At 38.1% G+C, this 16,249-nt stretch overlaps 1 long non-coding RNA gene across 1 annotated transcript; it reads left to right on the forward strand.

Moving 5' to 3' along the window:
- The first annotated feature begins 4,269 nt into the window (after positions 1-4,269).
- Positions 4,270-14,919, forward strand: LOC137464677 (uncharacterized). The gene is made up of 2 exons (XR_010994350.1): positions 4,270-6,016; positions 14,122-14,919. It is a non-coding gene; the product is annotated as an uncharacterized lncRNA (long non-coding RNA).
- Positions 14,920-16,249: the final 1,330 nt, after the last annotated feature.

Raw genomic sequence — 16,249 nt, forward strand, 5'->3', positions numbered from 1 at the left:
CCAGTTCTATGAGAATCACTCTGACTTGGTTTTTAATCAGTGCTCCCCCAGCTGGCTTAAAATATTTACAAGATATTTGTGTGAATGTATTCTGAGGGACACTTGATATGTTTTATCAAAAATTTAATTGCTATTCTAGAATGGGTAAAAGATTTCTAATGGCTTAAAAATCTATGCAAGTTGAAACAAGAAGACTAGATCTCCTGAGGGCAGAGTTAACCCTTGCTTGAGAAATTTGGAGCAAAGTCTTGTGCAGAGAGTCTGTATTTCTTTACAGGGAAAATGCTTATTTTATGTCTGTGTAAAAGACATAAAAGACATATATTAAGGCTGCACAGAGAATATTGCAAAACACTGATGAAAACAGAACACATTGTCAGTGGAACACTTGTTTAATGTGGACCATGTGTCTACTGATTTCTTATCTCTGCATCAGCATATACAAGGTCTAATTTCATAAAAGCTGACTTTCATTTTTTCTTTGCTTAAACTTATTTTGAGATATACTTCAGTATCTAACTCTTCACTGTTTTGCTTATATATTGTAAATTGTGTATCACAAATTTCATTAAAATACACAAACTTTGCCAGTGGCAAGTTGTGAAAACCTTTATTTGAAAGAGTAGTTTCTTCAAGCTATGTCATACTTCCAATATTACTGTCACTGTTCTCTGAGATGCTGTTTTCAGTTGCCAGAAAGTTCACTTCTTGAGGAGGAGAAATATTCTGTGTTATGTATCTGGTTGAGTCTGATATGTATCTAAAGTTTAAGCTCAAGTTGGTCTGCCTTTTCTGGGAATATGTACAGGAGAATAAACATTCTTTGTTGTTACTGAGAAGACCTGCATGCTTTCTAGAAAAGTTCTTGATGTGGCAGGTAGACTGCTCTTTTACCAGATGGTGCTTTCTCTAGCCTTGGTCTGGTCAGGTTGTACTTTTGAAAAAACTTGATTTGTGCTTGCTCAATAAAATATTTTTTGGAGCCCTGAGCTAAATTTTACCTAGAGATCTCAGCTTGCACTGGGGGTTCTGTATCCTCTGTCACACCTTTCCAGCTGCCCATACTGTATACCAGTATGAGGCCCACAGAAACAGCAAGAGTATACTTACTTGCAAGATGAGCATTTTCAGTACTTGCCCTCACTGGGTTTGTAAAGGGCCTGTTCCAGATTAGGTGCTAGAACAGATAGTCAGGATAGCTCTCATCACTATCAGGGCAAAGCAGCATAAGGACCTTGTTGAAGAACCATTCCTTCAGGTAGAAAATGCTTTCTGCCAGAATTTGAGAGTTGAATGTGGAATTTCCAATCTATACTTTCCTCCATGGCCAGACAACTACTTTGAAATAGACTGACAAAATGTGTTTCATCTTTTCCTTTATTGGCTTATCTAGTTAAAGGTGCACAACTTGCATGCATAAGCAAGGGCTCTTTTAGCCCCAAATGAGAATCCATATGGTCTGGAATTTCTATTTTTGCAGCAAAAGAGCAAAGTTAATAACATTACAAGAAATTTAACGCTCCAAAGTTAAGCACTCCACTCACTCAGATTTGTGATCTGCAGTCATTCCTCTTCTTGCTTTATTTTCTATGACTCTTCCAGATCCTACAACAAATAATTCAGGGATTCTGGAGACAGTAAGCTTATTTACTGGATGGCTTTCCTGCATTCCCAAACTATCTGTTCTCTACCCTGAATTTTGCAGAGGCTGTTTGGAAAAACAGACCATACTCAAATGCTTAAAAACAGCAGAGTAGCATCTGCATAAAGGGGCCAAGTTTCACCAACCTTAGTATTCTTAGGTTCTATCTGAAGATTTTACACTGCAGAGTGTTTGATTTTCCTTAGTTTAATTTAACTTTATGGATGGAGAAGAGGTTGTAAGATTAACTGAAGAAAACCAAAATACTGATGCAGGAATAATCTTACATTGTTTGAAGTGGAAATAAACCAGATATCAGAACTGTGGAAATGGTGTGATGGTGTAAACAGGTTTCTACCTTTAAATGTTTATTAAATTTCCTTTAAGTTCCATTTTGTTTCCTTTCCCCACTGATTGTAATTAACAAAGAACTGGTGAGCTGCATTTTTGTAGAAAGGCATGGGCTTAATTTTTTTAAGTACTTAATTTAGAAAATGACCAGTGTAAGAAAGTATGCATCTGTTTCATTCAAGTAACAAGAAGGTATTGGGCACTGGCCAGTTCCTGGAAGTCTGAGGCTGTAATCTTTGCCAACACAGTCCCACTGACTCCCCCAAATAAACCCAAACACTCTCCTACTGTTTTTACTTCCTTTTCTCTCAAAATGGAATTTGGCATGGCTGTGTTTCTGATCCTGTGGTGCTCTGACACATACTGGTGCAGAGCCCAAGGACTGCAGGTGGGGAGTGTTGTGCATAGCCATGCAGAGTTAAACAGTGACAGCAATTCTCTGCTAGCAGTTGTTACACATCCTAATTTTGTGGTCAACTCTTGAATTGTGTATCTATGACTGTGCTTCATGTACTCTTTTAACAAAGAAGTAAAGAAAGGGAACTCCTTCTGGCACTTAAAATATTCTCCTTCCCTACTTTTAAACGCTAGCCAGAATCAATGAGAGTGTCTTTGGAAACATTTAATCTATTCAGCAGTTAGGCTTTATTATTAGTGAATGGCTAAATTCACATGCCCACCAGTGTTCTTTGTAATACTAATAGCCTGAATTAGAGAGAGTCTGAAGTTTTGCAGTGTGAAACTCCTGGATTAGGGTCTGCCTCATAAAGAAAAGGGCTCTATGGCCTACTCTTCCTTGTATGTCTTTTCTGTCTCTCTGGTTCTTCTGAAGCATCATTAACACAACATATTAGCCAGGTGACATTTGTCTGAAAACAGAGTCCTTTTGGGAAAATGTGTGGTTTTGCATAGGATGAGACAGAGTAGAGAAATAGCTGGAGATTAACCTGTTTTCCTTTATACTTTATCTCAAATTGTGTTTTTTTTGTTTGTTTGTTTTTGTCTTTGTTTTTGTTTTAAATGACTTTGTGTTAAGTATTAACACTTGCTTTGGAAATCTAGTAACCTTCTGTGAAGATAAAGGGCAATACTTCATATATTCTGCTTTGATGTTTTCAAAAGGATGTGGCTAGTTATGTGTCAGGATAAATCCACCTCACAGTACCCATTGCATTTCCATATGGTAATCTAGACCATCCCTATTCTGGATTTGTGTGACACTATTGTAAAAGCAGACAGTGTCACTGTCATGCACCCTTTTTCAGGTCTCTTCTGGGATAGGGCAAGGAACCTTGGAGATGCACTGGGGAAACACTGATGTAGTGTTATATGGATTACACTTTGTAGAAGCCAGAAGCCTTTTATTTTAGTGAAGGTGGAAATGTCTCTGAAAATGCCTAGAGGGGAATTGAGACAGTATTTATTTTCTGAAGAATGTAAGAAAGCATTGAATTGGCTTTAGAGGCTGATAGGCTTTCTGAAAAAGATGAATAATTCAGGACTGTGTTTGTCTTGGTTGGCTGGGGTAAGGATAGAGCTTGTGCCCAAAAGGGAAAAGGAAGGAGTATTGAAAAGGAGATCAGCTGAAGGATGTGGTATGGCAATAGGGAAAATGACATGTAGAGGAGATGCAATCAAGAACAGATTTTTTGTGTGTGACAAATTAATACATTCTTACACTCCCTGGAATCCTACCTTCTCCAGTTGCCAGGACTTGTGTGTGGGCTCTTTCAATGTCATACTTCATTAGTGACCCTTAAGGGGCTAACATTAACACCTGTTTGTGGTTATTTCCTGTTACTGTTTACTCTCCCACATGGTATAAATACAATATGTCCAGTGTGTTAGGCATTTGGCAGTAATACACCCTTTGCCAGCTAAATGCCATTCATGATAAATTTGGCAGCTATTTCATAGTCTGAATAATCTGTCCTCAGTCAAAACTAAAAACTTAGATTCTCAAAATAAATAGGAAATAAATAGCTCACTTGTTTATCTTTCATCTTATAGTTTGTTTTCTTGTACCAAAAGGGTTGAACTGAGAAGAATCTTAAAATCTAATGGAGTGCTAAGACTGAGATGGATCCTCCAGTGCAGTGGGATAGGGTGTAGTCATGTAATCCTGAAACCGTTATTTCATGACCAGAGGATGTGTGACTTGTTCTGGTGACTGAAAGCTACCAATATTGGAAGATACTGCTGCAGAGAAGAATGTAGTTTCCAGGTCTTGAATTAAGTCTTGTTGTTGCCTGAGAAATATTTAAAGAAGTAACTGGAGGAGTGATTAACAGTGTTTCTGGAGTGCACTGGGAAGTCATCGAGTACTGGCCAAAATGTTTTATGTGTGATGCATGACTTCCATTTTCAACTCTCCCTGAGCAGGAAACATGTCTTTCTAGGACTGTGATGTACCATGTCCATTTGGAGTTCTAAGGAAATGTTTTATATTGATAAAAATAAGAAACACATTGTGATTACTTGGCTTTGTTAGAGATAAAAATGCTAAGGACATAGGCATTTGCTAATATCTAGCCCAATGGGCAAAAGTCTAAAAGGTGAGTAAATTAATACCTATGCTAACCCGTTGATCATCTGTTTGCTAAAATAATTAGTATGTAAAATGCTACATTCTGCATAGGAAAGATCAAATGGGAGGCTTATGCCAAGAGTGGGCATATAGATGCATTTTTCCAGATGACATTATTTTGAGGCTGAATCCTTGACAGCTGTGCCTTGATGACAGACATGATGGTAAAGCATTTATCTCTGGATTCTGCACAGGCAAATGTCCAAACCCAATTATTTTACTAAATCAAGCACAGCAAAGACCTTGTAGAGTTCTGAATGTAGTCATTTAATCTTGAGATCCTTACCATGGCGCATGTCTGTCTTTAGTGTGTGTGTGTATAAATGCTAAAGTCAATTAAGAATGCAAGCCACTTTCAGGACAATTTAAGATACAGATTTTGAGTACTGTTTCTTCACTCATAAGATCTTATACATCTTCATGAATATGAGATTGTTCCTTCATCAGCTCTTCCCTTTATGATGAATAATTTGTCAGTGATCTAGTTGAACTCAGAGACTTGGTTCTTGTAAGTAAAAAGGCTCTGAGAGAGAAGATAAAGAACAGGGCAAAAGCTGCAGCTGAAGAAAAGCCACTGAATAGTCGGCAACCAGTTCTACATTCAGTGCAGATCAATGAGAAGTCATCTTCCACCTGACTGTCAGGGAAGAGAAGGGTTTTTAATATAATGAGTACATATCACAAACAGGTGGTTCTTTTTACATTTCAGCTTGGCCCCTGCATCATCTCCATTATGCAGGGGAAGGCAGCTTGTGGACAAACGGTACCGAGTTAAGTAACCCTTGCCCTTGTCCTCCTCCTCATGTTGTATTCTTATCTCTTTGAAGCAGTCTTTAGGCATCTGTAGATCTAGGATATGGCTGTAGTATGCCAAATGTACTTATGGTAGAAGATTTTTCTGTAGGTTTTACCAATCCTGATGTCTAAAATGTTTATTTATTTGCTAGAAAAGCAACTTTCTTTTTCATGATGTGTGAGGCCAGATTCATGCATGCCACACTCTAGTGGCCATTTGCAAACTGGTCTTTTAGGTAGACAATTAAATAACTTCTTAAGCAGATGAAAGGTGCTAGAAATACAGACAGAAAGACTCAGAATGTCTGGCTTCAATAGTAATGATTATAATAAACCTGAGGCTTCTTTTGCTCCCTTCTATTGGATGACCCTTCATTGAAGTGGGTATGATAAAAGAGATAATTTCTAAATTCATATTATCTTTGCCTATTTTACAGTGTGGCTTCTACAATCACCACGGAATACCATTGCCCAACTGAATGACCATACAGGATATGCTTCAGATTCTGGAAATGTCAAGCAGCTGACTCAGGAGCTGACTTTTTCTTTCCAGACAGCCAACAACCACTGATTTATTTTGGAAGTGACCTCCTGCTTACCTCTAACTCCATACTGATTACTGAGGTTTGTTTTCTTAAGAGGTTTGTGTATCTACTTGTACAGTAAAGAGTGAGATGTGTGTTTTGAGACCCAGGCTTGGATTCAAAGGGGTTGGTGTGGCTCCTTCTGTCTATGAAGAGGAAGCTAAGGTTTTAAATTTTTTTTTTTTAATGGAGGGGTCTGTGTAGTACAAAACAAGCCTCTTTCACTACAAATGTTTGACAACAACTCTTAGAACATATTTAAAGCTTTGAAAGCTTTTGGCATTGGACTAAAAAAATAGAATCTCCAGCAATCACAGATTTTCTTAACAACTCAAGAATAGGTTCCCCTGTACTGGAATCAAGCAGACTGCTGGAGAGCCAGATGTGTTCTTTCTGCCTGTTTTATCAATATCACTCACAAAAACCTAAAGCATTTAAAATTGCATGACAATTAAAATGCTGATAAATATTGAGATAGTGACAAATGTGATGACATGGCTGTGCTGACAGTATTAAGCATGTTTGTGATTGTGTATGTATATTCACAGAACAACAGAGCTAAGATGTTATTTACAAAGTTCAGGCAGAAGAAGTGTATTTGTGAGAGTTATTTCTCTCTTTTTAACTTGGATTAGTGTTTTAAAGTGTCCACATGAATAATTTTTACAGGTCTGCTTGATCCATCTATTCTCTATCTCAAACAAATCTCTTATCTGACTCTGAAAAAAGTAAATCACATGTCATAGAAGCAAAGAACCTGAGCAGGGAAAAGTGGTGCCATGTCTACTATTCATTCTCCTGAAGAAGATCCATAGAGAGCTATGGAAATTCTATGGGCTTCCAAACCTTTCCCTACAAGTTGAATAACAAATAATAAATGAGACATCCCTGTATCATCCAAGATCTCTCTGTGTCTCTTGGGCATGCCATTGCCCATGTGTGCTCAGGGCAGTTTGTGTAACAGTCACAAGTATTAGGAAGAGAGCTGAGAGCACCGTTTTTAGTTTTGGGCAGATGGAGCATCCTAAAATATGGTTTACTTCAGTCCAGACACTATTTAGGCTGGACTTTAGGCTGTCAGCTCAGTGCAGGGGACATTTTTCAGTATGAAGCTAGGATTTTCCAGTCAGAGCCCAATTGCACAAGTTTGAATCCTTTTTATTTTTAATCACTGCTGTTCTCTACTTTCTTGCTCCCATGTAACACACATTTTTTATTAGCAGAAAATGGGAACACTTCGTTGATCACATTGTTATTTCTATTTTCACATATATAATTGTGATATAATTGTTAGCACATTGTATTTTCATTTTAATAATGTCTTAATATTGTGATTGCTATGAATAATATGTTTAGCATGATTTTGTACCACAGATTGTCATCAAAAGAGATTTCCTTCTGGAGAATCTTTGGCTTGGCTATTACACTATAGCCAAATATAACAAAGATATTTTCTCAAATATAACACTATATATTTGAGAAAAATATTTTTTCTCAAAAATATTAACAAGATTCATTAAAGATGAGGCTAAAAGAGAGTGAGAAGATCCTGAATTTTCAGTGCAGGGAAATGACTGAAGTGTCTAAAGCAGGTTTCTCATACTATTGATAAAGTTGGACAGGGGTTACCATTCTGACTGATTTGATTCCAAATGTACTTGTACTACTGTTCCTGAGCCACAGACTGCCTCTACAGAATATATGCACTTTTACATCCACATACAACTTCTGTTACCAAATTGCCCTGCCCAAAGAGCAGTGTAGAACTACTCGTAGTTGTAGCTATGCTAATGAAATTTAGCTTGGGCATCTGCTACTGGGGTGTCATTTGTGGTCAGAGGGTTTTATAGCCTTTGGCCCACTCCAACAAGGGTTCTCCTCAAGCTGTTCCTTACACAACCTGGCAGAACAAAAGGCTCAGGGATAATTCTGAACAGACTGTTCATATGTGCCTCACTGTCACAGAAGTGGGCCGTTGCATTCCCATTCTGTGCCTGGGAATGCCATTGTGTATATGTGTAATTTAGTCAAGACTGATACATCCCCAGTCAGGCTCAATGCAACCAACTTCTTCAATGTACTTGCAGTGCTGCTGGCCATTGTGTTTGAAATTTGAGGATCTTTTCTCTGCTTCATGTCCCTCCTGTATATGAAGAGGTAACATCCTTGTGACTGCTGTTATTTGCAATCATCATAACTTTATGTGCCATGACAGGTCCCCTTTTTTCCTTGTTCAAATGCACAAATGAAGACTTCTATGGAAGCCAAGAGTTGTTTTTGCCATTGTCCTATTGCTTGGCTGTTCACAGAGCACTTCCAAGCATAAACAGCATATTCTGGTGCAAGCTCTAAACTGTACTTGTGTATTTGGACTTAACCCAACCTGCCTATTTTGGCATTGTGATACAGAAACAAGAAAGAACAATTATTATTATTAAACAGAATACCAGCTATTGTCAGCGTGTAGGGTCAGTTGAATATCTAACACTGATCAAATTTCTGAATGGCTGAACAGCCAATATGTCAACTTTTATGTAAATTTCTACCAGAGGACTCTCAACCTGGTCAAAAAAACAGGCTATATATTTTGCTCCTCAGATATGGCCTTTATGCATCTGTTTCTGAACATCTGGCTTTAATGAACATGGCTTGTTTAAAATAATATCCTCTGGTTCCCTGAGATGCTTCCTAGCGCTCTGGGGGTAACACTACTTTTTCTACTTTCTCCCTGGAATTTTTTCTGGGATTGCAGCCTACAGAAGAAGGTCTGTAATAAGGCTGCTTGTGCCAGTGAGTTGATTAATAAAAGACTGTCAGATTCCTTACAAAGACCTGTCCCCCATAGTAGCATGATTATATTCATAGGCATGATGTTATACTCAGAGTCTTTATGGTAGAGGCAACTGCCTTCTTTTATCCATCCTTTTCTTCTCTGAAGTCTTCAAGTCTTCAGGCTTCTCTACTTCACTCTTGTTAGTGAGAGTGATGACTTTCAAGTTCTTTGCCTTCTTGCTGAAATCTTCACAGGCATTACATATTGCCTGCATGTCCTTCTCATCCATGAGGATTTCAAGTAAAAGAGAAACAGGCTTTTTTTTCACAAAAGTATTTCCTGTGTTCCAAAAAAACAAATAATGAATCAATTAGAAGTCACTGAAATTAATTTCTTGCCCAGTGGAAAAGACCAATCAGCTAAACAAATTGTTTTTCTGTGTGTAGAAATCAAGGTAACACAGTCTAATTTGCAGGGTTGTTAGTGGCATATAACTATGATGTGTCTTTATACCCTGTGGGTATTTTTTTGTTATTTTGTGAATAAATTTCTTTAGCTGAAATTTTGTTTCTCTCCTTGACTTGAAAATAATCTAAGAGATACGGAAACTGTCAAATGAATTATTCTTCAGTTTTACACAACAGAACTGAATAATTTTGCTAAGGCTTCTGTCTTTGTTCTGCCTTCTTTTCTGTTAAAAATCAATGTTGAACAGCAGTTTGACTTGCACAAGTGGTGCTTCTACTTTAGTTCAAGACACTGAAGCTGTGTTTAGTTATTCCTAGGGAAGGATGGCATTTTTGAATGAAATCTGTATGAAGAGACCTATAGCATTTTTTGATGTAAGACTCCTGATACAAATTGTAAATTTGCTATAGTGGGTGGGGAGGATTTTGTTATGTTTGGTTCCATGACATATTTCGGGCTTGTTCAGCATTCTGAGCTCATTACTTTTTTTTTTTTTTTTTTTTTTTTTTTTTTTTTTTTTTTAATATTAGGGCTGATACATTTTTGAGGCACTTCTTCATATAAGGCTGTGGATATTTTGTCTGTTCTGAAATTTCTTATTCTATACCAGTGTTCTTATTTCCTTCTTCACTGATTAGCTGTCTCAGATATGACTGTGACAACTGTTTTTCCTCTCTCTTATTAGGTTTCTCTGTCTTTCTTCAAAGTTCCAGCATCCCATTTGGTACACTTTAATATTTCTCTGCTTTATTCTCTCTGTGTGCTGCTTTACAGCAGAAAGAAACATTTTTTAAATTGATTTTATTTAGTTGAAAACTAGAAATATTAGAGCTGTCAACCATCTTTTGTGCATTTTGCAGTTAGTTGGTAGTGGCTCTGAAAGTTCTTGTGGAGTTAACAGATGCCCTGCAAAACCAGCCATTTCAAGCATGCTCATTTTCTCTTTCACTGGCTATTTATGTTCTTCAGTTAACTTTATAATTGCATTACCAAACTCATAATTTTTTGTTTAAAGTTCAGTAGTTCATCCTGCAAGGTGTGCTAGAATTACTTAATATCACAAAAGTTATGTGTAATTACTTTGTATTTTTAACTAAAAATTTAAGGTATTACTTTTTTGTGTGTTTTTCATAGGGAGTAAACTAAATAACATAAATGATACATAGTTTATGGGACAAAGTCTGCTTTTGTATTCCTTCTGGACTGATCATCCATCATGATGATTATTCAGTTATTTCTCTGCAAAGATATAAGTAGCTCCACTGTTTGAAAGGCAGACTTGGGAGTACAGGGTTTCTAATGAAAAAGATTTTGGACCAAATTTGACCCGTTCAGACCATTTAATGCTGATGGGGAGATATTAATTGCAAGAATACATACAGTAAGTTCTGAGAATTTTCTTTCCACATAATCAGTAAAGAAGAAGACTAGATATATTACAGGGAAGTGAATCTTTGAGATCTGTGGGATTAGAAGATTGACTGTTGACTTCAAAGAGAACTAAATGCTTTCAAACCTCTTGCCTTTGACATTATTTTTGGAAATGCTTACATAGATAGACAATGGTCAATACAAATCTTTGACAGCAGAAATTGGCCCAAATTCTCCACCTTCTTTAGTGAGGTTTGCAGTTTTCAATTTGCTTTATCAGCAGAACAGCTAGGTTCTGTTCTCTGAACTGAGGGTATTAAGATTTGGAAAAACTTGTGAAATATATGTAATTTTGCAGAAGATGTAGAAAAGCTACATCAGAAACCATCAAGAAAAATGATGACTGAGACATGTCTGTTGTGGCCTAACCCAGAACTACTTGACACAGCACAGCCCCAGTGAGTAGGTTTTATGCAAACTTTTGCACTGTTTAGTGGCTGATGACTCCACTTGCCTTGTATTTCACTTCATTTTTAGCCTGTAGACAACACTGGTAAGGGGAATGGTTATTCTACAATCATCATTCCCTGACAGTAAAAAGACAATCTGGGCATTTGGAAATGACACAGTTAATTTCTTGACCCTCACAGCAAATGTGCCAGGGACTTTAGAGAGGCTATGGTCATGCAGACATGTCAAATTCTATACTGTAAGGCCACATCTTGATGTGGACTCAGTATCTACAGTACACAAGATGACTGTCACTGTGCTGTGACTGTCAGTGTCTGCTCTGTGGTCACTTCCCAAGCTTCAGAGAGAAGACTTCCTCCTGCTTTGTCCCTTTTTACCCAGCACAGGTGGTACATCATTACAGCTTCTCCCTGTTCTCATCCCCCAAAAACTGTCCACATGGCAATGAAATACTGCGTTCTGGAGAAAAAAGAGAAATCAGTTGAGGAAAAATTCTTCCTCTTCCTGCACATGGGGCCTTAAAAGCACCTAGCACTGAGGGATCAGTCTTCAGTAATTTTGCTGCAAGCTGCTCAATACTTTATTGCTGGACACCAAAGGACTCCTCTCCTGACATGACAACACTATTTGTGCAGAGGCTCAGCAGCCTTGAGCTTTTCAGCAAGGCCACTGGAGAGTCCTTTACAAGGGAACTTTGCTGAGCACATGGGCAGCTTCTAGGGTGGCAGGAATGACAGGAAGCTCTACCCCAGAAGATGGAAAATTCCATCTGCTTATCTCTCTATTCCCTGAAGTATGCCTGACAGTTGCTTCTCTCATACATTATTTGCAGTTACACCAATGCTTTCTGGAAGTCTAGAGTCAGCGGATTTGGTTTTCATGTGATGATTACATTCTCTTCTTATCACCTCAGGTATTATTTTACTTCCTTATCTTGAATGTGCTTGGTACATTAAGTTTTCTGACCTCTGTTCTTCCTCTCTCCTCCTGCCTTCTTTTCTTGGAAGCTGTAATTTCTACATTTTCTTTCCATAATAAATGTCTGTATTTTAATTTCTTCTTTTTTTAGTCCTATTGTAGTTTGTACAGGTTTCTACTTGCCTGGAAAGTCCTTCCTAAAATTTCAGCCGTCCCTACACAAAGTGTGAGTCTTGGTCTATATATCTATCTCTAATGTATAGTATATACTACTGACATTTACGCTTGACCTAATGATTTGTAGGATCGCATGACAGAGAAATTGTGGGGGAAGGGAGGGTATCATACTCCCCTTTATTTTTTCTGATAACTTCTGACTTTTTTGCTATGTATTTCTAGTTGTCTGGTTTTAAATATCTCTTTTGTGTGCTCAGTGTGTAACCCAATTTAATAACTTTTCACTGTTTGAAAAAGATTTGGTTTTTTTTTTTTCCTGATAAGAACCTCACCTTTTCCTTTCACACTCTTTTTTTTAACCGATTTTTGCATTATCCAAAACCACCTTTTTACTGTCATATACTGAAATATTAGTGTCAATCAACAAGCTCCACAGATAGGACCATATGTTTTCAGTGTCTGAAAATTAGGGCCTGGGCCTATATGCACTTTGTGTCAAATTCCCTATGTTTATTTGGATTTTTATGTCTTTTTAGTGTTGGATGTTACATATAGTACATGGCCAGAAGAGACTATTCTGTTCCTTTTCAAAGTCCCCACACTTAATATATCCAATACATCCACACTTGTTGACCAGTGTTGAATTGGAAAGCCATTCCCTTGAATAGCCAGCAGGAGCTCAAATCGTTTTCCGCATTTACTTCTTTACGCGTTTTTTCCGCGTTTACTTCTTCCAGAGTAAACTCTAACAATGACCTCTGCCTCATTTTGTTCCTAGATGAATCAGTGTAGAGCTGAATTTCTTGACCTAAACATTGTTCTTTCCATGTACCTTCCCAAGTGATCCAAATTCAGAGGCAAGCTGGTATTGTCATTATTTTGTTTTAGTCCAAATTTTATTTCAGTGCCATCTTTCTAGGCTTCATTACAGTTTTACCTGTCAATGTTAATTGTGCAAAAAGCTATTGCAAAATTCACGGTTCCAATTAGGGTGACACTTTATTACATGCTTCTTAGTTTTGCTGGTCCTTGATAAATGTAGTATAAATCTGTCATCACCTTTGGTGCCAGCAATATGGAGCGCCCCTAGAGGCTGGAAGGCACCAGTGCCTCTGTTTTCTTCATAACAAGATACAGTGAATCTCCAACCAGATGCAGTACAGGTGCTACTTCCCAACACTGCTACACTCTGCTTTACCAGCCCAACACCCATTTCTTTGACTACCCAGGAGACCCATTTATTAGACCTCTCTTGCAGCATTTCATTTTCAATCAGTTCTCTGGTATAGAATTTTCATCATATTTTAAGCCAACTCAATAAATGAACATGAGCACTTCATCCAGACCTCTTGTACAGTTTTTGGATCCAAGTTTTCTATACCCGTTTTTAGTTTAATTTTTCAAAAACTGCTTATTTCAGTAGCTGTTTAACCTGACCTTTTTTTTTTGTAGGTTTGTGAAGTTCTGTTAATGTTGTTGTTTTGTTCATTAATTTCCTTGTGACAGGAGAGAAGTTTGGCTTTTTCTGAGCTATATGATGAAGTTATGTGGCATAGTTCTGGGATTTTTATTTTACTAACAGTAATTGAATTTTTTTCTGGGTCTGGAATGCCTCTGCTAACCGGGATACTTTTCACTCCTAGCACTCTTAGGAATCATCTTACTGTCTTGAAGTCTCCATGCCGCTGATTTATGTCCTGTTCTTCAGCTGTAGGAACTAAACTTTTCTTGACTTGCTGCTTGCATTCTGTTTGATTTTCTTGGGTTTTTGTTTTTTTAGGAATGGGAGACTGGGAGGTGTATTGAGTGTAAACCATCAACGCCAGTATCTCTTCAAACTTTTCCATTTGTTTGACAAAAATGTTCATGGTTTTGATATATCAGTGGTATGATATTTAAAATATTTTGTTCTGTTTAATGATTAATATCAGTTAGTCTTTTTTACCTTTGTCTTTTAAAGTTCTCATAGGTAAGAAAGTGACAGTAAATCATCATCCACTGAATGCAAAGAGATGTTTTTTTCAGCTGTGTATACCTTCTACCAGACTTTCTGTGCAAAGAGGATCTTGGCTCTCAAGGACACCTGCAAAATATTTCCAAAAGTGAGACAGCTATCAAGGTGCTAGAAAGGAAGCAACATTCATTTGGAATCAAATAATTCTCCAGTAAGGCAGTCTGAAAAACTGATGAATCTGATCCCTCCATAGCAAGCTGCAGGGTAACACACTGCTCAGTGCAGTCTTCCCTGACTGTAATGCAGCAAATAGGACAGTGATAAGGCAAGATACACAGATATCAAGTGTTTCCAAGTCTTGATGGCTGAATGTCATCAGCAGAAGAATCACAGGTTTCACCAGCTCATGATGCGAACTTGAAAACCTGCTGAGGTTTGGTTTGGCCAATCACTGTTTGAAACAGACATAGGCAAATATGTTTTCCAAAAGTGGCTTTTATTTGCCCAAGCAAGAGACAGATGTTTTGAGTTCTACCAATTACAGGCCTAGAGTATAAAAAACTCTGGGTCACTGGTTCTGATTTTGACATTTCCATTCGTAAGAGAAAGACTGAACTCTCTGAGAATATAGTAACACATGGAAACCAATTATTTGCTGTCACTTTAGCTTTACAGACTATCAAAAAGTAAAATAACACACTCTGGCTTCAAGGCATGGAAAATAAAACAGTACTGTATACACAGTTTGAAGAATATATTTCAGGAGAAAGGCAGGACTTTCATATTTCATATTAGTAAATAAGCCTCATAGTAAGTTTGACCAAGAAAGACTATGATTTTTTCATTCACATGGGATGAATATTATTCTTTTATGCCACTGTTTCACTAACACTACACCATATATGATACTCCAAGATAATCAGCCAAGAAGGCATATTTTAACTGCCATGAAAGATAGGCAACATGGCAGTGTAAATACCAAAGCTTTTAAGTGAGATGCATGCTTTACACTGAATGGCTGTTTCTGGGTTCCAAGGTCATCAGCTTACTCTGTGAGCAGAGGATGTTGCATGCTGGAGGATGTGGGGGGCAAAACTGCTGTCTCTTAGGATTACTGCTGTGTTTGGGAGGAGGCATGGGGCAAGTGGGTTGTAGAGAACAAAAAGGAGGCTTTCCTCCATTCCTGGAAACTTCTCTGCCCCATCTCCATCAAAGCATTGGGAAGCTTAGAGGTCTAGGGTGAGATCCCACAGAGATTTGTCAAGAACTAAGCAGGCCTGCATTTAGGATGCATCCATAGCCTACATCCCCATCCGTGACCTGTGACTTGGGACTGGAAGTAGGATGGATACCGAGAGATTCCAATCACCAAGAAGCTGAGGAATATGTGCCTCTGCTACGACTTCACTCTAACAGGCACAAAACTGGGATGGAATATCTAGACAAAGTACTCTCACCCCTGTAGCTCCCTGTGATGTGCAGAGAACTAACTGCCCATGGGTCAGCAACATTTTCAAGCAGCCTTCCCATGAAGTGCAGCTCTAATGATAGACCAGAGTCATCTGCCTCTCCCAGGCTCCCTGTTCACTTGTACAAGGTCAGACAATGAGACAAGGCAGCCACTGGCAGCTTGAATGCCTTGGAAAGAAAGATACAGGGTTTCAACTTTGAATGCCCAGCACTGTCATTTAGAAGGATCTTGCTGTCCCCCTTGCCTGAAGCCAACCAACTTTCTTTATTTAGAGAAAATGTTATTGTATTTTTTAAGGAAAAAAGTCTTTGCTGACCAAACAACTTTGCTTATGTTCTGCTAGCTCCAGTAACACTGATGTGTGGAAAGTGATCAGCCCTGGAGTTTTAATAGTACATGGACTGCAGACTTGCTTTGCAAGTGGATGGGACTGTAATAGTGTCTGTTAAAACTATTCCTGCCAAAACAAACACCAGGAGAAGTTTATTTTCTGTATACCAAAGTCTCACTTTAGCACTTGCCAGGGAACACTTTCCTCCTCCTGTCTTCTGCCTGTCCTGGACAAATAAAGAGGGCACAGCAGTACTGGAGTACTGCCTGAAAGGTTGTGGGCTGCAGTCCTTAATGCAGTGCTCTCTGTATGTTCAGAAAGGGCTTTACTCTTTCATTTCAGAGCTTTTATAAGAC

The sequence above is a fragment of the Anomalospiza imberbis genome, chromosome Z (assembly GCF_031753505.1).
Source record: "Anomalospiza imberbis isolate Cuckoo-Finch-1a 21T00152 chromosome Z, ASM3175350v1, whole genome shotgun sequence".
Lineage (NCBI taxonomy): Eukaryota > Metazoa > Chordata > Aves > Passeriformes > Viduidae > Anomalospiza > Anomalospiza imberbis.